The sequence below is a fragment of the Tupaia chinensis genome, unplaced genomic scaffold (genome assembly GCF_000334495.1).
Source record: "Tupaia chinensis unplaced genomic scaffold, TupChi_1.0 Scaffold000135_1, whole genome shotgun sequence".
NCBI lineage: Eukaryota > Metazoa > Chordata > Mammalia > Scandentia > Tupaiidae > Tupaia > Tupaia belangeri.
This window is the reverse complement of record NW_006159604.1, coordinates 1,495,812-1,521,785: the sequence shown is the minus strand read 5'-3', so window position 1 is coordinate 1,521,785 and position 25,974 is coordinate 1,495,812. Positions and strand designations below refer to the sequence as shown.

At 34.2% G+C, this 25,974-nt stretch overlaps 1 pseudogene; it reads right to left on the bottom strand.

Annotated features, from left to right (window-relative positions):
* Window positions 1-25,974, bottom strand: part of LOC102494717 (interferon-induced protein with tetratricopeptide repeats 5-like) — a 120,631-nt pseudogene that overhangs the window by 74,057 nt on the left and 20,600 nt on the right.

The following is a 25,974-nucleotide window of genomic DNA, read 5'->3' as shown; positions in this document are numbered from 1 at the left end:
ATGGCCATCCCTGCAGGGGGTGATTTCTCACTGTCTTTCTCTCTCTCTCTCTCTCTCTCTCTCTCTCTGGTAAGCACACACATCCTATGGCAAAGCACTTTAAAAAAAAAAAGCTATCTTCTTTTTTTGTTTTTAAAGCTTTGGAATATTTTAATGTGGTGTTTATTCACATTACATTAAGTTTACTCTGAAAGTATGCGATTCAGTAGTTTTTGGAAATTCACAGGGATGCATGACCATAAGTGTGATCTAATTTTACAACACTTATTCATTTTCCAAGAAAAAAAAAAGTAAAGAAAAACTGGAGCTATCGATGATCACTCCTCATTCCTCCCAATCTCAGCCCTGGGAAACTATTAATCTGCTTTCTGTCTATAAATTTGAATGTTCTTGATCTTTTATATAAACAGTAACATACAGCACAGAATGATGTTTTCAAGGTTCTCTCATGTTGTAACATGTATCAGAACTTCCGCTCTTTTTATTGTTGAATTGTGTTGTATCAATATGCCACATTATTTATTCATTGGTTGATGGTTATATGGTTCCTTTCTACCTTGTGGCCATATGAGTAAGGTCACATGAACATTTGTGTACAGGTTTTTGTGAGGAACTATGTGGCATATACCTAGGAATGGAGTTGCTGGTTCATACAGTAACTCAAAATTAAGATTTTTTTTTTTTTTGGAGAGGTTTTTGCTATAGAGCGCATGCGCTTGCCAGAAAGACAGAGAGAGAGAGAGAGACAGAAAGTGAGAAATCACCCCCCAGGGCTGATGGCCATGCCGCAATCCCTTCTCCTCCATTCTCCTCTTGGGATCTTGGGCAGGCACGCACACACACCCGGCATGAGTTTATGCTGCTGGGTCTGGGACTTGAACCATGGTCAACTACGTGGGAGTCCAGCAACACAGCCATTACGCTAACTGCTAGTACCTCAAAATTAAGGTTTTTGAGGAAATGCTAAGCTATTATCCAAAGTGGTTGCACCATTTTATATTCCCACTAAAAAATGTATGAAGTTCCCATCCCTGTCAACATTTGCTTTTGTCTTTAAAAAAAAAAAAAAATGTCATCTTAGTTTTTGCAGGATACAAGTCTTTTATCAGACATATGATTTGCAAAATTTCCTTTCATTCTGTGGAATATTATCTTTGTTTATTTTGAAGCAGAAATGTTTCTAGCTTTCATGCAGCACATTTTTTCTTTTGTTTTTACTTTTTATTCTTTTGATTTTTATGCCATATCTCAGAAGTCATCACTGAACCCAATATTATGGACATTTATTATCTTATTTTCTTCTAATAATTTTTTACTGTTACATTTAGGTCTGTAATATTATCCAGTTACTTTCTATATATTATGTACTGCAGAGTTTCAACTTTATGATTTCATAAGAAGATATCTTCCCTTGCTCCTTACCAAAAAGACTATTCTATCCCATTAAATTGTCTTGCCACCTTTGTCAAAAATCAATAGACTATAAATGAATGGCTTAATTTCTGGATTTTCAATTTTATTCCATTGATCTATATGTCTATCCTTAAGCTAGTATCACACTGTCTTGATTACTGTAGCTTTGTGTTAAGTTTTGAAATAGAGAAGTATGAGTCATCCAAATTTATTGTTTTTTAATTTTATTTTAGCTCTTCTGAGTGTTTGCATTTTTATATTGAATTTTGGATTAGCTTATCCATTTCTTCTTAAAGGTGGTATTTTGATAGTGATTATATTAAATCTATAGCTCAGTTTGAGGAGCATTACTATTTTAACAATATTACCTTTAACAATTGATGATGATAGATGTCTTCCATTTGTTTTGGCCTTTAATTTATCTTAATAATGTTTTAGAGGTCTTGCACTTCTTTTGGCATTGTATGATATATATCAATATATAGACCTAGGTGTATATGCATGCCAAAAGAAAGGTTTTGATGTTTCATGTGTTTACTTTGTATCCAACTTTGCAGAAGTCGGTTTACTGGTTTGAATATTGTGTGTGTGTGTGTGTGTGTGTATGTGTGTGTAGTTACTGTAAGGTTTCCTATGTACTAGATCATATCATCCGCAAATAGACATAGTTTTATTTCTTCTTTTTTCTACCTAATTGTTCTTCTTAGAATTTCTTTTTTCCCAAAGGATATCTTTTATTAATTTTTTTACATTCAATAACTGTATATCATTAGAATATGCAAAATGAATTTTCCCAGCATGAATACACTGTATATTAGTCTGAAGATATTACCATACAAATTATCATCAACAGATAATTTTCTATTTTTGTGTCCCTTAAATGTTTTCCTTCTTTCTTTTTCCTCTTGATTCCTCTCTTTTACCCTTCCCTATTTCCCATGCTCCTCCCATACTATCTCCAGTATTCACAGCATTGTAATGGAAATTCTAAGCCTTTACAAATTCTGGTTAGAATTTCTAGTATAAAGCTGAAAAGAAGTGGCAAGAACAGGTATCCTGTCTTATTCCTGACTTGAAGGAGAAAGTTTTTAGTCTTTCATTAACTGTGTTGCTAGCTGCTTTTTTCATAGACACCCTTTAGAGGATTGAAAATTTTCCTTTTTATTCCTGGTTGTTTTTCTCATGTATGGATGCTGGATCTTATAAAAAATTTTTTCTGTATTTATTAAGATCAGGATGTAGTGTTTGTTCTTTTTTTTTTTTTTTCCTTTGGAGAGGTTTTTGCTATAGGGAGCGTGCGCTCACCAGACAGAGAGAGACAGAGAGATAGAAAGAGAGAAATCACCCCTAGGGGGGATGACCACGCCGCAATCCCTTCTCCTCCATTCTCCTCTCGGGATTTTGGGCATGCACACACACGTGCCCGGCATGAGTTTAAGCCACCGGGTCCGGGACGTGAACCGTGGTCGACTACGTGGGAGTTCAGCGACATAGCCATTACACTAACTGCTGGTCCCTAAGTGTTTGTTCTTTATTCTCATGGTTTGTCATGTTGATTTTTCTAAGTTGAATGAAATCCCACTTACTTACGATGTATAATTTTTTTTATATATTTCTAGATATGGTTTGCTGGCATCATATTGTTGATTTTTGTGTTAATATTAATAAATATTACTGGCCTTTGATATTATTTGCCCTTCATAATATCTTTTTCTGGTAAGGGGTAGCACTAATGTCAACGAATTGGGAATTGGTTCCTCCTGCTGTTCCTCTTTCTTCTTTCTTCAAGAGTATTTTTTTTTTATTTTTATGTTTTTGGAGAGGTTTTTGCTATAGGGCGTGTGCGCTCGCCAGAAACACAGAGAGATACAGAGAGACAGAAAGCGAGAAATCACCACCAAGGAGGTATTGCCATGCCACAATCCCTTCTCCTCCATTCTCCTCTCGGGATCTTGGACATGTACGCACATGCGCCCGGAATGAGTTTTAAGCCACCGGGTCCGGGACTCGAACCGTGGTCCACTGCATGGGAGTCCAGCAACATAGCCATTACACCAACTGCCGGTCCCTATTCAAGAGTTTTAAAAGGATTGGTGTCAATTCTTATTTAACAATTTTTGTAGAATTCATAAGTGAAGACATCTGGTCATAGACTTTTTTTTTTTTTTTTTAATGGAAAGGTTTTGAATTCCTGATTCAGTCTCCTTACTTTTTGTATGTCTATTCAGATTTTCTGTTTTTTTAAAACTGAGTTCCAGTTGTTTGTGTCTTTCTAAGAATTTATTCATTTCCTGGGTTATCTAATTTTCTGGAAAGCAGTTGTTCATATTGGCTCTCTTGTAATCCTTTTTATTTCAATAAGGTGCATCTTTAGTTTAATTTCATGGTCATTTTAGCCAAATGGTTTGTCAGTTTTATCAATCTTTTGAAAGAATCAATGCTTAATTTCATTTATTGTATTATTTTTTCTATTCTTTATTTCATTTTTTCCCCTCTAAGTCTTTATTATTTCTTTTTTCTGTTTCATTTAAATTGCTCAGTTTTCTTCTATGGTAGAAGGCTAAGTTATTTAGGTGAGAAAATTTTAACGTAAACATTTATGACTATAAAATTTACACTAATCATTGTTTTACTTGAATTTCATGTGTTGTATAATATGGTGTATTTCAGTATTCATTTACCCCAAAGTATTTTCAAATTTTCCTTGTAATTTCTTCATTATCCCATTGGTTATTTAGGAGTGTCTTGTTTTTAATTTCTATATATTTGTTAATTTCCAAGATTTTTTTTATTTACTGATTTCTTGTTTAATTTATTTTTATTATGAGAATGTACTTTATTATTTTATTGTTTTAAAATTTATAGAGACTCATTTTATGTTCTAGCCTATGGTTTATACTGGAGAAGATTCCTTGTATATTTAAGAATGTGTATTAGACTGATCTAGGGTGAAGTTTTTTATACATATTCATTTGGTCTAGTTGATTTATAGTGTTGCTTCTTTGATTTATTTGTCTTTATTCTTTCCAGTTTATCTGTTCATTACTGAAGTTGAATTATTGACGTCTCTAACAATTACTACGGAATGACTTGTTTCTTCTTTTTATTCTATCAATTATTATTTCATGATGTTTTCAACTCTATTTTTAGGTGCATATATGTACATAATTGTTATGTTTTCTTTAGGAATTTACACTTGTATCACTATGAAATATCATTCCTTATATCTAATATATTTTTGTTCTAAAATCTAAGTTGTCTGTAAATGAGTGATTCAAGCTATTTCATGATTTTTATTTTCTTCTGCAGATCTAGAGTCCATTGAAAAGCATTTATTATTGTAAAATAGAATTAGTTAGGGCATGGCAGATGGTGTGATGGATAAGGCCCTGGACTCCCACATGGCTGACCATGGTTCAAATCCTAGACCCAGCAGCTTGAAAATCATGCCAGGTATGAGTGCATGAGTGCCTCAAATCCTGAAAGGAAACTGGAGAGGAAAGGACTGTGGCATAACCATCCCCCATAGGGGGTGGTTTCTTACTTTCCCTCTCTCTCTCTGGCAAGTGCACATGTCTTATGGTAAAGACCTTTAAAAAAATGCCATTAGTTAGAACTCATCCTCTTTTAAATTGATCTGAATTTCAGTCATTAATTGTTTAATCGACCTAAACATCACCCATGCTCGAATTAGCAGAGAGCTGTGGTAATGAAACACGGTTAGTATGAAAACCATGGCCTGGAATTATACTAATTGCAATGATCAGTGTGTCATAACTGGTTAACACCAGCTTAATAGAGCCAGTTGTACACACGTGTTCCTAAATCTGCATTCAGTGGTGTAATATCACAGCTTGACATCAGTCTAGGTTGGAGTATTTACACCACCAAAATTAGCAAATGCTACAAATTAAGAATTTGTGTTTAAAGAGCTGTTTTACAAACACACCATTCATCATGACTGATTTGCTTGAACCTAATTAATTATGCCACTGGCTTTGGTAGATGGCATTACTCTTCTAGGTTATGCTGAAATTTTGGAATTCTTCAGTGTTTTGTAAGGAGTCTTTGAAAAATTAATAGAAAATGCATATTATGTTTGAAGAAACAGTCATAAAAGACTGTATCAATTAAAATTTTTTGCACCAGAATAAACTCATATTTTAATTCCATTTGTCCACAAACTTTTTAAAATCTCCTAATATATTAAAAATATGTGTACTTGTAATTTTTTTTGCTCTTGAGCATTTTTTTTGAGAGTCTTTTTTTTCTATAGGGCACATGCACTCGCCAGACAGAGAGACAGAGAGACAGAAAGCGAGAAATCACCCCCCAGGGGAGATGGCCACGTCGCAATCCCTTCTCCTCCATTCCTCCCTTGGGATCTTGGGCATGCACGCGCATGCGCCTGGCGTGAGTTTTAAGCCACTGGATCTGGGGCGCGAACCACGGTTGACTATGTGGGAGTCCAGCGACATAGCCATTACGCTAACTGCTGGTCCCGCTCTTGAGCATTTTTTAAATGATCAAATTCTTCAAGTTACAAACAAGCTGTCATCTTTAATTTCAAGGTCAGAGTATTCTGTTTACTTACTTTGGACCTACAATCTCATGTTTATTTTTTCATTCATATCAGCCATGTTTGTGGTGATGAAATTTTAGCATGATAAACCTTTTGAAAATTGAAGTTAATATTAGAATGTCTTTAGAGAAAGGCATCATCTCAGGCAGGTTTACCTGTAATTATTTTCTCCTGCAGTTTGCTTATTTTTTGCAGGTGCAAATACACAGCAGCCATCTTCTGGAAAGCATAAGGCAAATAGTTAAGTCTGACACCTGACTATAAATTACAATCAGACCCAAAATCAGCTTGTGTTCATGTGCCTTATTCCTACTTATGTTTGCTAAAAGGAGTTTTTATTTTAAAACTCTAGAGCTCTTGAGCCATTACCTTTATTGACAAACCTCAGCCCACTGTAGATTGATTATGCCTGTGTTACAAAGTGCCCCTACAGCATTCAGGATGAAAATGCTGAATGTGTGTTTTTGCGAAGCCAGGCTAGTGGGTGCTGCAGAATTGTATTTCACCAAATGGTGGGTGAAGCATACAAAGCTAAAGGAATTATTGAGAATGTCTTTATATTTTAACAATCCATGCAACAGAGAATTCATATCCTACTTGGAATTTCTTTTGGAACACAAGATAACTTTTCTGTATAGGATGATAAAGAAATATTGTAGAAACTTGCAAATCTGTTCAAGTCCTGGTTTTGCACTGTACTGTGTGATTTTGGTCAAATTTTTTAGGTCCTTTGAACCTTAGTTTCCTCAGGTATATAATGGAAATAGTAACGCCTACCTTCAGTATTCTAATAAGATTTAATTTAGGGTTGTATGTATGCTTATTTGTATTCATTTAACATCATATACATTTCTTTTTCTTTAACTGCTTTTTTTTTTACTTATGCTTGTCATTTTCCTGAAACATTAATGTTTTTAAAAATCATGTTTTCTTTATTATTATGTTTGAAGAAACAGTCATAAAAGACTGTATCAATTAAAATTTTTTGCACCAGAATAAACTCATATTTTAATTCCATTTGTCCACAAACTTTTTAAAATCTCCTAATATATTAAAAATATGTGTACTTGTAATTTTTTTTGCTCTTGAGCATTTTTTTTGAGAGTCTTTTTTTTCTATAGGGCACATGCACTCGCCAGACAGAGAGACAGAGAGACAGAAAGCGAGAAATCACCCCCCAGGGGAGATGGCCACGTCGCAATCCCTTCTCCTCCATTCCTCCCTTGGGATCTTGGGCATGCACGCGCATGCGCCTGGCGTGAGTTTTAAGCCACTGGATCTGGGGCGCGAACCACGGTTGACTATGTGGGAGTCCAGCGACATAGCCATTACGCTAACTGCTGGTCCCGCTCTTGAGCATTTTTTAAATGATCAAATTCTTCAAGTTACAAACAAGCTGTCATCTTTAATTTCAAGGTCAGAGTATTCTGTTTACTTACTTTGGACCTACAATCTCATGTTTATTTTTTCATTCATATCAGCCATGTTTGTGGTGATGAAATTTTAGCATGATAAACCTTTTGAAAATTGAAGTTAATATTAGAATGTCTTTAGAGAAAGGCATCATCTCAGGCAGGTTTACCTGTAATTATTTTCTCCTGCAGTTTGCTTATTTTTTGCAGGTGCAAATACACAGCAGCCATCTTCTGGAAAGCATAAGGCAAATAGTTAAGTCTGACACCTGACTATAAATTACAATCAGACCCAAAATCAGCTTGTGTTCATGTGCCTTATTCCTACTTATGTTTGCTAAAAGGAGTTTTTATTTTAAAACTCTAGAGCTCTTGAGCCATTACCTTTATTGACAAACCTCAGCCCACTGTAGATTGATTATGCCTGTGTTACAAAGTGCCCCTACAGCATTCAGGATGAAAATGCTGAATGTGTGTTTTTGCGAAGCCAGGCTAGTGGGTGCTGCAGAATTGTATTTCACCAAATGGTGGGTGAAGCATACAAAGCTAAAGGAATTATTGAGAATGTCTTTATATTTTAACAATCCATGCAACAGAGAATTCATATCCTACTTGGAATTTATTTTGGAACACAAGATAACTTTTCTGTATAGGATGATAAAGAAATATTGTAGAAACTTGCAAATCTGTTCAAGTCCTGGTTTTGCACTGTACTGTGTGATTTTGGTCAAATTTTTTAGGTCCTTTGAACCTTAGTTTCCTCAGGTATATAATGGAAATAGTAACGCCTACCTTCAGTATTCTAATAAGATTTAATTGTGGGTTGTATGTATGCTTATTTGTATTCATTTAACATCATATACATTTCTTTTTCTTTAACTGCTTTTTTTTTTACTTATGCTTGTCATTTTCCTGAAACATTAATGTTTTTAAAAATCATGTTTTCTTTATATAGTTGAAGCAAGTAATTTCATCTAGGTCACTCAACCCAATTAATGGCAAAAGTATCTGAGACTTTATTATAGTAATTTCTACAATTATCACTTTATGTGGAAGTCAAATTTCCTGTCAGAGATTTATGTCATTTAATATGCAATTCTTCATTAGCTACTCTATTGAATACATGTATTATCTTCTTCAATTTTTTCATTGCAGAAGGTAGATATGTCACTATGATTCCCATCTTAAAAATGAAGAAAACAAGTCACTTGCCCAAATCATACAGCCAAAATACACTGTGAATTTGGGATTTTAATGAAGTAGTTTCTCTAAAGCATCTGTGTTTTAAATACTTGCTATTCAATTTGTGGACCCTGGGACAAAAGTATTGGTATAATTTGGAGCTCGTTAGAAATATGGTGTTTCTAGCTCTACCCTAGACCTACTTTCTAAGTCAGAATATGCATTTAAAAAAGATCTTTAGTTCTTATAATACATGAAAGTTTGAAAAATACTGTTTTAGGCCACTAATGGCTGGTAATATGAGTCAAGTCATCTAACACATGCATTGCTAACGTGACCATTTAAATTAACAGTGGAATCTAACGCCAAAAAAAAAAAAGAAAGAGAGGAAAAAAAAAAAACTAAGAATTACAAAGCAAAACTTCCATATGCTTAAAAATGAAAATAAATGTGTACTAGTTATACTGCAGAGGAGACAATATTGGAAGTAGGCACTGAGGGCTAACTGGCAGCTCCTTCTATTGAAGATTGAAAAAGATTTACTGAAGTACACTGGAGGAATATTTATAGACTATCTGCTATAGTCTCAATAAAATTGAAGAAAACATGAATTCTTTCTTTTTTTTTTTTAAAAAAAAAAGACATGATGAAATGAATTGGAAACCAATCTTCCTGTCCTCAGACCTTCATGCTTCAATCAAGGAGAATGAAATGAAAAGAATATAAAACTGAGCTAGCACCAAGTCTCTTGGATGTAAAGAGTTCAGTGTGGTTCTTTTAATGTGAGGAAGTCTTAAGAAAACCTTGGTAAAATAATGTATAGGCTTATTTTATTTTATTTTATTTTATTTTTGTTGTTGTTTAAAATGAATGCAAGGTCATATTCAAGTTAGCAAGAGGTTGGGCTAGACATTCATGTAGCAGGAAAAGGATACTCTGCAAAGCTGACCTGCATAGGAAGGCCTTGAGTTTGCATCCAGAGACATTTCTGGAGATGCTGAGCATGTATGTGCCCATAACCTGGGGCTGGTTGAAGCAGAGAGTGGACTGTGGCATCAAGACCCTACTGGGGGTGAACGTGCACACACACTCTCTCTTTCTCTTCATATCTTCTTCAGTCACTCATGGAAGAAATAAATATATAAACTTTTTAAAAAAGATAACAGTAGAAATGTTCTTTACTGGTTTGAGAGTATATTATCATATTAATTCCATCAAAAATAATTCTCAACATGGTGAGGTTCATATGTCTATTGGGAAAACCGGTGAGAAGGACAGCTATGGCTCTTGCTGGTAGACATGGAACTGAAATGAGTATATCTACATTTATTCTCTGAGAAAATTAGTGTCTGCATATGTTCCCTCCAAAGGCGATGATGTCAGTAGAGATGAGTCAGTCTCTGCACTTAGCTGAAGCCTAAGAATCCAGTTTGTAGAGAAGTGATTATGGAGAGGAGAGGAAAGGAGAGGAAAGGGGGTGCTTTCCTCTTTTGAAGAAAGGAGGTGTTTCTGTAGGGAAGAACGGCAAGGGAATAGACCTGAGAACTTGAAAGAAGAGGCTGCAGGGAAGTCGATATAAATAAATTATTCATGTTTCCAACACACAGATGGAAGGATGTAGTTGGTTCTATGGCTTCCAGGAACTGCTTTCTGTTTGGTCATTTCCTTCTTTCATTTTCCAGGAGCTATTTTGACAGGTTATATAAACTTTGTTTTTTTTAGAGGTTTTTGCTACAGGGCGTGTGTGCTCACCACAGAGAGAGAGAGAGAGAGAGAGAGAGAGAGAGAGAAATCACCCCCTAGGGGGGATGGCCACCCCACAATCCCTCCTCCTCCATTCTGCTCTTGGGATCTTGGGCACGCATGCACATGCGCCCAGCGTGATTTTAAGCCACCGGGCCCGGGACGTGAACCACAGTCGACTACATGAGAGTCCAGTGACATAGCCATTACGCTAACTGCTGGTCCCGACAGGTTATATAAACTTTTAAGAGATGAGTAATATAGCTAACCCTTATCTGTAACTTTTGAATTTATAATTTATATTGTTTCATCCCATGTACAAAACTATTTTTACTACATATAGGGTTTTTTTTTGTGTGTGTGTGTGTGTGTGTGTGTGTGTGTGTTGGGAAATAGCAAAGGGAAGCAGAATGTTTTATCATGATTTTTGCTTCAGTGACTTTAGGACAAATTTTTTAAAATCCTAAACTCTGAAAAAAAAGACACTGTTCACATCGAATGTTCTTTCTCAAGTTTAGAAGACCTTTCCCTTGTGTGATACAATGGAATGATCAAGTCTAATAAACTTACAGTTTCTATTGTTTCCACACTACTACTATTTTGAGAGATTAATGAAACTTAATTAAAGAACATGATATAGAATCATTATAGTGTAGTGTAAGTATGGCGAAGACAAGAGAAAGGGCCATAACTTCTTCCCAGTAACCTTTTATGGATTTGAGTAGAAAGAAGAAATTAATGGTATCAGACATGTCTGTGAATTACCAAATGAGGTCACTGTTAACTGACAACGGTAGTGATACCACTTATCAGAAAGAACCTTGACTGGCATGAAACACTTAGACAAGACTCCCGGAACACTCAGACAAGAAGCCATTTTAAATCTGAGGTGTGTCCTGGTGTGTTTAGGGATGAAGGCGACTCAAGTTTTGCTCTAAACTTCATCTTCTAGACTCCCGAAACACTCAAAGTAGGACGAGTTCTGTCCTCTCTCTGTCTCTGTCTGTCAGTCTCTCTCTTTAGTTTTTAAAATTTTTTTTTTTTAATTTTTAAATCACTTCTCACTTCAGGCCTTTTTTTTCTCTCACTAATTTCAGAAGCCATTTTAAATTGAGGTGTGTCCTGGCATGCCACATGGTTTTCATTTTTTAGCTTTTAAAATATTTTTTTCCTTTTTTTTGTTGTTTTGTCTAGATTTTTTTCTTTTACTTTTGCTTTTTTTTTTTTTTTTTTTTTTTTTTTTTTTTTTTTTTTTTTTTTTTTTTTTTTTTTTTTTTTTTTTTTTTTTTTTTTTTTTTACAGTTTACTTTCCTACTCTGCTCTTCAGTGTACACACAGTGAGTGTCTAGACAGGCCTAAGTGCACAGTAGGTAAGCATCTGAATACTTTCAGGGTTATTGAAATCCTCAATGCTTATTAAACTTCCTGCTTTAAGGAAGAAACTTCTTTTTATATATCTGAACTCATAATTTCTTTCTGTGGATACCATATTGCAAAACACAATAGAAGAGAAATTTTGTCACAGAATGACCAGGAACCACTGCAAAACCACAAGAATTATGAGAAACCAAGGATATATCTCTCCCCTAAGTGAAAAGAACAATCCTTTGCCATCCACAGACAGGACAGTAGAACTCATGGAAATGTCTGATAGAGAATTCAGAATATTCATAGTGACAAAACTAAACGAGATGCAAGAGATGAGAGACAGTGAACTCCAGAAGATGCAGGAAAAAAGAGAAAATGAGTTTCAGGAGATGAGGAAGTTCTTGCATGTTCTGAAAGAGGAACTACACACCATAAAAAAGAACCAAATGGAGCTGTTAGAGATGAAGTCTGCAATACAGAAAATTAAGTCCTCCCTCAAACGTTATTAAAATCATATTAGTCCATGCAGAAGATCGAATCTCTGGTGTTGAAGGCAAAACTTCTGACCTAGAAAAAAAAAAAAAAAAACTGAGAAAAAAACCAGAAAAAAAAGAGAAAACTATATGAAAAAAACAAAATACCATAAACATACCATTAAGTGCCCAAACATCTGGACAATCAGTATCCCAGAAGGTGAAAAAACTAATAAGGGAATTGATAACCTATTCCATGAAATCCTGGAAGAAAACTTTCCAAACCTAGAGAAGCATTAAAATATCCAGACCCAAGAACTACAAAGGACCCCCAATAGAATCAACCCAAGAAGATCTTCTCCAAGGCACATGATAACCAGGTTGGCCAAATCCACAGACAAAGACAAGACTAAAATTGGCAAGAGAGAAATGTCAGGTTACTTATAAAGGTCATCCCATCAGGCTAACATCAGACCTCTCATCAGAAACAATGCAAGCAAGGAAAGACTGGGAAAATACATGCAAAGTGTAAAGTGAAAAACAGTTTCAACCAAGAATACTATACCTGGCAAGATTATCCTTCATATGGGAAGAAAAGATAAAAACATTCTCAGATAAATAAAACCTGAAAGAATTTACCAACACCAGATGAGAAGTTCTTCAAGAAGTTCTAAAAGGAGTGCTTTACCAAGAAAACTAAAGCCATACGTACAGAAATAAGAGGACAAAAAGCAACCAAGAAAATGACCAACTTAATGATAGGGACAAGAAATATCAATAAAAACATTGAATGTTAACTTCTAGAATTTATATGGAAAGATTGGAACACAGTAACACTGCAAATTCAACAGAAGAAAGATTAATTACATAAGACTGAACTAGGGAAAGTATGAATTTTGAGTAAAACATTACTGTCTTTTCCTTTACTATGCTTTGTTTTCCCAATTTAAGGCTTTTGCTTCCTTTTGAGCTATTGATAAGATTACCAATTTGTTAAAAATGGTTTCTCTTCTTGTTTGTTTCTTTAAATGGAAACAAACTTTTCTCCCTTCCTAACCCTTCCCACATTGGAAAATATTTGGGAGTATTCTTATTTTGTGGCAGAATGCTTATTTGCATAAGTTCAATAATAACTGTTGCCTTGAATCAGAAATTGGAAATACTCGTTATTGGACAGGGCTTTAATTGGAATGTCATATTTGAAGATTAAACCAGAAAATTATGTAGTTAAGATAAATATCAACTAAGCCAATGGAAGCTTTTGGGTAGATGGCCTGGCACCATTAACAGTTCTGCTTTGCAGAGAGGATTAGAGAATCTATATGAAAGAATTTGAACCATAAAATAACCTGGACTTTTCCAGTCCTGAATTGTTATCAGTAGAGATTGCAATAGAGCAGCCACAAGCAGAGGTTTATCTTGCGGAAGACTTTGAAGAAAGAAAAAGAGACTGATCTTTGCTAGCAGATGGTAAACCACAGAATACTTGGTAGGCAGGGCTGAATCGAGAAGGTTCATATGTGAATTGTGTGCTGGGCATTTGCTTTTCAACAGTCTGAGTAGTTGACATGTAAATATTTTCTCAAAAATATTTAAAACCATACTGTCTCTGTTATAGAGTCAAAAACAAAATTATAAATATTTTGATAGTTATCTTTAAATTCAGTATCTTGAAATTTTGAACGTTGTCTATTAGCTGTCAAGAGCTATGAAGTATGAGCAAAAACTTTTTGATATATAAAGTAAATGTTTGTGGGAAAATGTAAAACTAAATAAATAAATGTTAAAAAAAATTTAAAAAATTAAAAATCAAAAAAAGAAAGAACCTTGACTGACTGTATGGCTTAGGGGCTTGCAATATGCAGTTTAACTAGAAATTAAAGATAATTAGAATAGTTAATTTTTTTTACATTTTGAAAGTTGTTTTATATGTGTATGTGTGTACACATATTATTCCTAATATCAAAATTTAAAGACTATAATCTATCCATTTATATATGTATATATTATTATATCCATACATTGAATACAGTAGATAGAAAAATGAAAAGAAATAAAAAACAGCTATTTCAACATGAACAAGTTTATAATCTTAATTGTGAATTAAAAAGACAGATATTTAAAGAGTAGATACTATATAATTAAGTTCATATTGAATTTCAAAAGTAGGCAAAATTAATATAGGTTTATAAAAAAATACTGGTTAACTTTGGAAAGAATACTGGTCAACTTTGGAGGAATATTTGCATTCTTTGGATTTCAGAGAGGCTATCCTTCCTGGGGGGTGATTTCTCATTTTTCTTCTCTCTCTTTCTCTGTCTCTCTCTGGTAAGTGCATGCATCCTATAGAAAATAAAAACCCTGAATAACAAAAACCAGCTATCTTCTGGATAGGAGTCCTTTCTCATGTATATGTATTGCTGATATCTCCTTCCATACTGTTGCTTGTTTGTGCACTCTTAAAAGCATCTTTGGATAAACAGAAGTTCTTAAATTTTGATAAAGTACAATGCATGTTTTTTTGTTTTATGGTTAGTGCATTAATATCGTACTTAATCTTTGCTTACCCTAAGGAAATGAAGACATTTTCCTTTTGTTATCTTCTATATACAGTGTTATTTTAATTTCTGTATTTAGGTCTATCAGCCAACTGAAATTAATTTTTATATTTGCAAGGTTCCTTTTTTTTCTATTATGGATATCCCAATTGTATATCATCTATTGAAAAGAAAATAATTTCTCTATTGTATTATGTGTAGGTCTTAGGATTTGTGGAAAATCATGGGACCATATATGTATGAATCATTGTGTCAGTCTGTGTTTTAAAATGGCTCTCCAATATCAACATATTCACAAGTTTGAACTAATAATGAGTGGAATATTGGAGAGCCATTTTATTAGTTCAAACTTGTGAATATGTTGATATAGCACACTCATATGGCACAGTGTATCATATAGTGGCCAAATAGTTTATGGGTAAGCCTGATTTGATCATATTTGCCCTTAAACACTAAGCACTTTCTCCTACTGGTAACAGAAGGAAATGCCAGAAAGTTTGACATACAAGGACTCAACACACTTTTGTTGGTTTAGTGATAGAAAGGACCATGTGAGGTCTTTCACTTATGTATTTGATATAGTTTGAGATAATTTTGTATATACTGTGAGGTAAGGTCTGAAGTTTTTCTTTTCTTTTTCTAGTTTTGTAAATGTATGCCTAATTGTTTTGCCATTATTTGTTAAAAAGAACATCTTCATTAAATTATTTTTGCATCTTTATCAGAAATTGACTACATATATAAATGCCTATTTCCAAAAAATTTATTGTATATACTTATGTCTAACCTTAAGCTGATACTATGTTTCTTAATTCCTGTAGCTTTATAGGAAGCCTTGAAATTTGGTGGTAGGACACTATTTTTTTAAAAATTATTTTGGTGGGAATCAGCAGTTAGCGTAATGGCTATGTCGCTGGATTCCCACGTAGTCGACCGCGGTTCGCGTCCTGGACCCGGTGGCTTAAAACTCACGCGGGGCGCATGTGCGTGCGTGCCCAAGATCCCGAGAGGAGAATGGAGGAGAAGGGATTGCAGCGTGACCATCCCCCCGGGGGGTGATTTCTAGCTTTCTGTCTCTATGTCTCTCTCTGTCTGTCTGGCGAGTGCACGCGCCCTACAGTGAAAATCTCTCCAAAAAAAAAAAGAAAAAAAATTATTTTGGTTATTCTAGATACTTATTTCACATTATTTTTGGTATTAGTATCCTATTATCTATAAACTATGCAGGTTTCATTAAAACTGTATTGAGTATACTCATTCATTTTGGGGAAAACTGCTGTATACTAAGTCTTCCAAACCATGAACTCAATATATTTCTTTAAAACTTGCTCTCAAAAATATGTTTTAGTTATACAGGTACTATATTTTTGCCAAATTTAATTTTAAATATTTTATTCTTTTTGTTGGTGTTTATCAAGAATGGATTTTATAAAATGCTTGTATCTGTTGGGATGATTATACTAGTACTGTTTTATAATTTTCTAAGTAAACTTTATACATCTCTTTTTTTACTAGTGTGGTTTTTTATATTTTATTTATTTCATTTTTATTACTATTATTATTATTTTTCCGTTTGATCAGACAGAGAATGAGAGAGGGAAAGTGAGAGAGCAAGCTGCCAGGTCCAGGACTTGAACTATGGTCGGCCTTGTGGGAATCCAGTGCCTGTAACCACCACACCATCTTCTGGTCCCACTGGTGTGGTTTTTTAAATAGCTTTTTGATTTTTTTAGTATTTGTGATGTTATTATAAATGGCATTGTTCTTAAACTTTTTATTCTATTTTTAGTTGTTCATACATTAAGCTCACACAGTCTTTGCATGTTGACCTTATATCCAGTGACCTAAATTAATTCACTTTAAATTTTAGTAGTTTATTTGTAGATTATTTTGGATTGTCTACGTACATTATCTTGTTGTAAGTAAAATTTTGTAACAAATAATGTGAGGTCAGGACCGGAAGATGACATAATGTTTATGTCATTGGACTCCTACATAGCTGACTGTGGTTTGAGCCTTGGATCCAGAGGCTTGAAACTCACATCAGGTACATGTACATGCATGCCCAAAATCCCAAGAGGAAATGGATGAGAAATTATTGCAACATGGCCATCCCCCTGGGGAGGGTGATTTCTCACTTTTTGTCTTTATCTCTCTCTGTGTCTCCAGCAAGCATATGTGCCCTATATCAAAAAAAAAAAAAAAAAAAAAAAAAAAAAATCCAAAAAACAAACAATGTCAGTTCTATTTCTTTAGTGTTCTTAAGTGTTTTATTTCTTTATAATTTCTTATTGCAGTGGACCTGACCACTACTAGAATGTTGAATAGAAGAGTAGACAATAAATGTATTTTTGTTTATTTGTCTCTTGGAGAAAACTTACATTTTACTATTAAGTCTATTATTTGCTATGAATTAAGTGTAGGTGATATTAGCGTAAGGAAGATTCCACCTTTTCCTGTTCTGTTAAAAATTGTTATTAAGGGGGTCTAGTAGGCGGCATGGTGGTTTAGATGCTGGATCATACATGATTTGTGTCCCCAACCCAGTGGCCTGAGAAACACCCTGGACATATGTGTGCCAAAAAATTCCCAAGAGGAGAACAGAAGGAAAAGAATTGAGGTGTGGTCATTCCCCCAGATGGTGATTTCTCACTTTCTCTCTCTCTTTCTGTATCTGTCTCTCTTCAGTGAGTACACATGCCCTATGACAAAAAAAAATTAAAAAAAGTTGTTATTATGGAACCAGCTGGTGACATGATGGCTAAGTTAGCATCTGAATCCCATGTGGCCTACTTTGTGGTTCAAGTTCTCTACTTGTCAGTTTGAAAAAAAATACTTTGGATGTGTGTGTGCGTGTGTGTGTGTGCCCAAAATCCTGAGAGGAGACTGGAAGAGAAAGGATTATAACATGTCCATCCTCTCTGCAGAATGATTTCTCACTTTCCCTTTCTCTCTATCTTTCTCTAGGGAGCATACATGCAAAACTCTAAAAAAGAAGAAGAGAGTGATTATCATGAATGGATTCCTAATTTTATTATATGAGTTTTATGTATATGTTGGTATGTCTTTGAATGTGATGAATTATGTTGATTTATTTTTTTTTAGTAAGACAACATGGTATACACTTAAAGCAGATTCAAACTGACCATGAAATATTGTCCTTTTCTTGTTAACTGGATTTAAAATGTTAGATAAAAATTTATTTAGGAATTTTGTTTCTAAATTCATAAAAAAGTGAACATGTAGTATTCTTCTCTTTCAATTCCCTTGTCAGATTTTGGTACTAAGGTTATTCTGGTCTCACAAAATAGTTTGGAGAGATATTTTTCATTTATTAAAAAAAATTCTTTATGTTATTGCTTTTCTAAATGTTTGGAAAAATTATCACAGAAGATGTCTGGAACTAAGCATTTCTTTATTGAAAGTATTTTTTCTTATGAGATTCAATTTATTTTGGTGAGTTGTATTTTAAAAGAATTTGTTTATTTCAGGTCAGCTCATAGCATGGTGATTACAGCAGCTGGATCCCATATGGCTTATTGTACAGTCCAAGTTCCAGACCTGGAAACTTGAGAATCATGCCAGGTATGTATGTGTACATGCCCAAAATCCCAAAGAAGGGAGGAATGGAAGAGAAGGCATTGTGGTATGATCATTACTGATGAGGGGTGCTTTCTCACTTTCCCTCTCTCTCTCTCTCTTTCTCTCTGAATCTCTTTCTCTATGACTCTCCCCAGTGAGTGCACATGTCCTCTGGCAAAATTTAAAAAAATTTATTTATTCTATGCCAAGTATATTGATATAAAGATCCCATAATATCTTGTTAATTTCTTATGCCTGAGGATCTATAGTTATATCTTCTTTTTATTCTCAATATTGGCAATTCATCCCATTTGTCTTTATTTCTTGGTCATTCTTGTATTTTTTAAGTAAAGCATAATGTTTTAAAAATTAATGAGACACATTGCAGTAAATATGTATGTTTTAATAGATACAGAAAAATGATCTAGGGGGAGGGAGGTGGTAAAGCACCCCCAAATAGAGCATGGTCATACTTCAGTTCTTTCTTCTCCATCTCTCTATCCTATCAGGATTTTAGGAACACAGTCACATGTTCCCAGAGTGTTTTTCAAGTTGTTAGGCAGGGATTCAAATATCACAGTCATGTGGAATCTATCTCCCTTAACCTCTGCAATATGGGACCAACCTGAATATGACCTTCAAGATTTGGGTCATTTGTAACCTAAAGCAAAATCCCACATGGTGGTGTAGGACAGAAGTGGTTGGTGTCACCTACAAGGTATTTTTTACAAGTTCAAGAGCTTTGACTGGGAATATTTTCTTCTGTAAAACTTGGTTGCATAACAAAGTGAGGTATGAGTCAGGAACCCTAAAAATATAGTTTGAGTGTAGACCCAAAATGGAATAACACAATGGCTAAGTTTTATGATGGCAACACAACAGCTTAGATCTGACTGAACTATTTGCTCACAAGAAATGGCTTGTAGCAGTGACTCAGTGATTAACCTAGGCAGTATGAACTAAAGTAAATATAAAAATTAAGGTTTTTTTGTTTTGTTTTGTTTTGTTTTTAGGACCCATCACATTCTGAGAAGATGATAATGGTCTTTATGACCCAAAGCTTTTAGACAAAGAGAGTCTCATGACTTTTGTACACACTCCAAACTTAGGAAAAATAATTCGACCCATCTAGCATTTGGCCACCACCATGAGGGAAATGCATGCGTAAGTTCCTCAGAAGAACAAGCCTGGGCAAAGCCCCTCCTAAACAAGATTAAAATTAAAAAACCTGCCTCAGTTCCTCTTTCACAACCCATTTGGGACTCACTCCTTGCTTTGAAGTCATGTTCTTTCTTCCATCTCCTAATAAACTTTATTTTGCTACCCCTTCTCTTTTTGTCCATATCTCTAGTTCTTTATGAGTGTGAAACAAAGAATTGGGTTCACTGCTGTTGTTGCATGAGTATTGGGCCCATGTACCCCAACTTTCCATCAGAAGTACCTAAGACTGGCATGATACTCTGTCCAAGATTGCTTCAATATACTATTCCCCTTTAGCTTCTGCATGTACATCTTGTAGCATCAGTGCCAGAAAAACTTTAATGTAGGTGTTATTTACATTCTGAGTAAAAGCCTTCTTAAGGGCTCCAGAGAAAAGTTCTATATAGTGTAGCATGCATTAAATTCTGGATGATCAGTTTTCACTTCAGAGCCTTCTCAAAAGCTGATTTAGCATTTTAGGAATACTCATGAAATTCAGAAATACCCACTATTTCTTGTAGTCAGCGTCAAAACATTCTAACTTGTAGTTGGAAGGACTGGGAAATTTCTTACAGATGTTCCCTACTTTGTTTAAATGCTTCTAAGCTTTAAGCTGGTTACTGCTGGAGTTTCCCCAAGCGATGAGACTTTATACTACTTTGTGTGAGTGTTCTCTCACCGTTTTTTCTGTTCATTCTAGGAATTCTAGGACATGTACATTTTAGCCTTTGAGGTATTTCACATAGGCCAATAGGCTATAAAGAACGATTCTGGATTTTGTGATAAGAAATTCAAGCTGTTACCCAGTTGTATCTTCCACATCCAGTAGATCAATGTCATCCTTAAGTAAATGTAAAATGACATTCTAATTCCAACAGAATGGCCTTCAAGGGATCTTCAGGAATTTCTCTCTTGCTGGTTGGGTTCTACATGATTTCCAGGAGAAGGCAGCACCTTCACACTTGTTCCTTAAGACCATGGGTACTATGTGGCAGGTATGTGTTTCTCTTAAGAATTAACAGAGGTTTACCAATATTATTAGTCTTTTCATTGAACTAATTTTGCATTGTTAATCCTCTCTAGAGCATTTCAAAAATTTTATTGATTTCTATTTTATGCTTTATTTCTTTTCTTCTGTATTAGTTAGGATTAGGTTTCTGTCATTTTTATATTATTTTAAAGTTAATTTAGAGAGCAAGAAAGAGAGAGGATTGGAAACCTCAACAGCATCCTTACAGTGCAATCTACTCCTAGTCCCAGCTGGCCCGAATCATAGGCATGTATTTGTATACCTGGTATGCTTAGGGAACTGTTAGGATTCAAACCTAGGAACTTTCTCATGTGGGTCCAGTTACCACTGAATTATCCCCTGGACCAAATTGCTGTCTTTTTAGATAGTAGTTTAAATCATTGTTTCTTAGCCTGACATTTTTCTCCAAAATATGCTTTTAGAGTTAAAAGTTTCCCTCTAGGTGTAATTTTAGCTGAATATTATAAGATTTGGTATGTGATGATTTTATTGTTTATTGGCTAAGAATATTTTTAAATTTTGGGGCCAGCAGATGGTGTCATGGTTAAAGTGTTGAACTCCCACATGGGAGGCCATGGTTCAAATCCCAGACCTGGCAGCTTGGTTTCTCACTTTCCCTTCTCTCTCTCACTCTCTGTCTCCCTCTGGTCAAATAAATGAATAATTAATAATAACACAAATAAATAAATAAAATTTTAAAATATTTAAAAATTTTGACTTTCATTTTTTTTAAAATTACAGCTTATTTAGCTGTGTATCACTTAATTTTCAAACAATTAAGGCATTTTCTTCTTAACACTTTGCAATTGATTTCAATATTAATTCCTTTGGTGTCAGGGGATATAATCTTAATTATATCTGTGTGATGGTGATTTTTAAAAATTTCTCCCACTTTTCTCCCACTTTTTGATGTAATGTGACGATATCTATATCCGCTCTCTAACGTAATTGTCATGTATAATATGCTATATATATGTGTATAGGTATACACACACACACACACACACGTTATAGATATAAGGTAGAGGTAGATAAGATAGATTTTTTGGGAGAAGAATGTAGTTTTTTTTACTCATCTCATTGTTTTAAAGCAACATTATCAACTCCAATTGTCTAGTAGTTAACATTAACTTTAATATATATATGTATCTCAGAGATACTTTAAATTAAAGGTAACAGCAGCTTCTGGAAACTGATTTTCTTCAACGTTTTCTGCATGGTAGGCACCTGAAGTACCATAGAAAAGTGTTTTGTGTGGTGTTCTTGTCTCCCTGCTGCTAGCAGGGTTCTGTTCTGCATGACAAGGAATGGTGCAGGCATGACAGCTTAGCACCTGAGAGAACTCTGCTTCCTGAATGTCTCTGTTTTTCTGTCCCCTGTTGTGCTCCTGTCTGATTAGACTAGAGACAACAAAAAATAAGATATATAATAAAAAATATATACCCAATATATAGATTTCTATAGACTTTCCTTTTTGTTTTCTCTCCCACCTTTCCTCTGTATGATATTGTTACTATGTTTTGTTACTATTTTTTGCTGCAGTGACTCTCTTCTTTCAGTCACAGAAGCAAACAAGAAACATAGGTATTTAATGTTTTGGTACACACAAATGTAGCACTTTTGTGATTTGACACTTTTTAAATTATGAAATGTTTTACTTACTTATTATTGCTATAGAAAATTTTCTTTTCACTGAAATTAAAATAAAATTAAAATAATTGTGCTGCTTAGAAATCTCCCTAAGAACATGAATGGATAACCACAGAATGGGAGAAATATTTATAAAAAATATATTTGACAAAAAACTTCTATCTAGAATATATAATAAACTCACACAAATTAAGAATAAGAACACAAACACTCAAATTACAAAAAAGGGAAAGGGACCAGCAAATGGTGTAATGGTTACATCGCTGTACTCCCAAGTAGTTGGCCGCGGTTCCAGTCCTGGACTTAGCAGATTGAAACTCATGCCAGGTGCATGTGCATGTGTGCCCAAAATTCAGAGAGGAGAATAGAGGAGAAGGAATCATGGCATGGCCATCTCCTCTGGAGGGTGATTTCTCGCTTTCTATCTCTCTGTCTCTATGGTGAACACACATGCCATATAGCAAAACAAACAAACGCAAAACAAACAAAAAACAAAACAAAACTCAAAAAACTAATGGGGAAGATTCCAACAGACATGCCACCATAGAAGATATAAAGATGAAAAATATATAGAAACACACTAAATGTCAGTCACTAGAGAATTGAAAATTTAAATCACTATTATGTACAACTATATACCTATTCACATGTCTAAAGTCATAACAAAATGACAGTACTTGATGATAGTGTTAGTAAAGATTTTAGGTGACTGGAACTCTTATACACTGCTGATAGTAATGTGAAAGGTAAAATACTTTTGGAAAACAGTTTAGCAGTTTCCTAAAATGATAAATGTGTACCTTTTATATGAGCACACACTAATCTACTACTAGGTATTTACTAAAAAGAAAAAAAAAAGATTACCCTCTGTAAAGACCTATACATGATGCTCATAGTAGTTTTACCTTTAATTGTCAGAAACCCCCACAAAACTTAGAAACAACCTTAATATTCATCAAAATGTGAATATATATGTAAAATGTGGTATATCTGCAAAATGGCATACTGTTCAGTAACAAAAAAATCATGCACTATTAATATATTCATAACATGGATGGGTGTCAAAATAATTATTCTAAATAAAAGAATCCAGACTAAAAGGGCTTATACTACATATTTTCATTTATGTATCGTTAATAAATGCAAACTAATATATAGTGACAGAAAGCATGTCACTGTTTTCCTATGAATAAACCTAGGGGAAGGTGTACAGATATATGGGAGCAAGGGATTACTAAGGAGCACTAAGAAACTTCAGGGGATAAACCCTTTTATTGATTGTGATAGTGGATTCATGGATATTCATGCATGTCAGACTTACCAAATTTTACACTTTAAATATGTTCAAATTATTGTATGTCAATTATGCTTTAATAAACATGATTTAAAAATTGTCTTTTATGGACAGGAACTTATTCATTTTTTTCTATTCAAAATAATACCTATAAAAATAGCAGCATAACTTCATTTTAGAGCCAAAGATCCTGTTTCTGAAATGCATATGAAAAAGCCAACAAGAAGAAGAAAGTCTGAAGATCAAGGATAAAAAAAAAGAGATCACTATAAAGGACTTTATCAGACTAAAGTGAGTGGCTGGATTAAGATAATCTGTTCCTTCTCTGGCCATTTAAAAGAGTGAAGTAACACCATTTAAGGTTTTATTGGTTTTTTTTTTTTTTTTTTTTTTTTTTTTTTTACAAAATGACTGGCACCAGTGAAAAAATAGCAAGTGTACACTCATATATACACACACAGAATGATGAAGAAACAGATAAAGGAAAAAAACCCAGAAAATTCACATGTTGAAATTATTACCCATGGACTTCAAAATAATCATGATTAATATATTCTAAAAAAATAAATATATATACATACACAATATAAATATATGTAGAAATTTCACCAGTATTCTGAAATCAACTTTTGTAGTAATTAAAATTACAAAATCAATAGATGAGTTTAAGAACTGATTAGACAATTGAAAAAGAAAAGATTGCTGTGCTGGAAAGTAAGCTAGTGGAAAATAACTAGAACAATACATAAAAAGCAAATAAATAAATTATGTAAGATACATATGTAACACAGTTAAAATTTATAACATACATGTAATTGAATTCTAGAAGGGAAGGTGAGAGAATAGGACAAGAATAATTAAAGAGGTCATGGGCAAGAATTTTCCAAAATAGATGGAGGTTTTCAAAGCACTGATTTCAGAAGTGTTATATTCTTTGGAGAGTCATATATTCAAAATCTCGCTCATTAAAAAATTGGACTTTTCAGGGCCAGCAGGTGGAGTGGTGGTTAGATGCTGGATTCTCACATGGCCAACTGCAGTTTGAGTACTGGACCCAGAAGCTTGAAAATTACAATCAATAAATCAATGTCTTTTGAAAAATTTGGACTTTTTTGAAGACCAGCAGATGGCATAAGGGTTACATTGCTAGGCTCCCATGTACTCAAAGGCAGTTCAAGTTTTAGACTCGGCAGCTTAAAGTTCATGCCAGGCACATGTGCTTTTTTTCGCTTTGTCTCTCTCAGGCTCTCTAGCGAGTGCATGGACCCTAGAGCAAAAATGTCTCAAAAAAAAAAGAATGAAAAGTTGGGATTTTAAAAATTATTATTTTTGAATCTTTAGAGTTTTTTATATATTCCACAAAAAAGTACTTGATCATATAAATTATTTGTAAATATTGTTCCCAGTCCTTGGTTATCTTTTAATTTTATTTCTAGTGTCTTCTGCAGATCAAAAATTTTATTTTTAATTTGATGAATTGCTGTCAATTTTTTGTTAAAAGCTCATGAACCATATGTATTTTTCCACTAGTTTTAGACTGTCCCTTCTGTTCCATTGATATATATCTAACCTTTTGCCAACATAAAACTATCTTGAGTACTGCAACTTTATTACAAATATTCTGGGGTAACATAAGTCCTATTGATTTGTTATTCTTTTATAATTATTTTCGGTTGATCTAGTTCCTTTGCCATTTCATACTGATTTTTTTTAATTTTGTAAAAAATTCATAATAGATTGTGTACACACACCTGAGAGAGAGATGAACACCCTCCACAGGGTCTGATCATGCTATACTACCCCTTACCCCACACTTTCATTCCTCCAGCCCATCAGATTCTGGGTACTTGTGCATGTGTCCAGCATGTTCCATGTTGACTGGGTCAAGAACGAAAACCATGATAGCTGTGTGGGATCTGGCCTGCTCTGAGCTGCACATTAGTGTTGCACCATGGAGTTTGCCCTTGAAGTCAATTTTTGAATCAGATTGTTTATAGCTTAAAACAATAGCAACAAAAAGAAAGCTCTGCAAAGATTGAATTTGGTATATCAATTCAGAGAGAATTTGCACATTAAGCATATTGAGTCCTCATATATGAGTCTTCATATCTTATGAACATGAAGTTTATTTATTTAGGTTTTCTTTGATTTTCTTTCATCAGAACTTTAGGCTTTCTATTCAAATAGTAAGTAGATGAACCTATCAACAGTTCATGAGAAGACAAAAATCCTTAAATCTGGAAATCAAAGCATAGAAGAAAATCAGTACTGTTTTAATCTAAAGTAATAAAAAAACAATGCTAGAGAACCAGCAGTTGGTGTAATAGCTATGTCGCTGGACTCCCCACGTAGTTGACTGCGGTTTGCGTCCCGGACCCGGTGGCATAAAACTCACGCCGGGCGCGTGCGCATGCGTGCCCAAGATCCTGAGAGGAGAATGGAGGAGAAGGGATTGCGGCGTGACCATCCCCCCTGGGGGGTGATTTC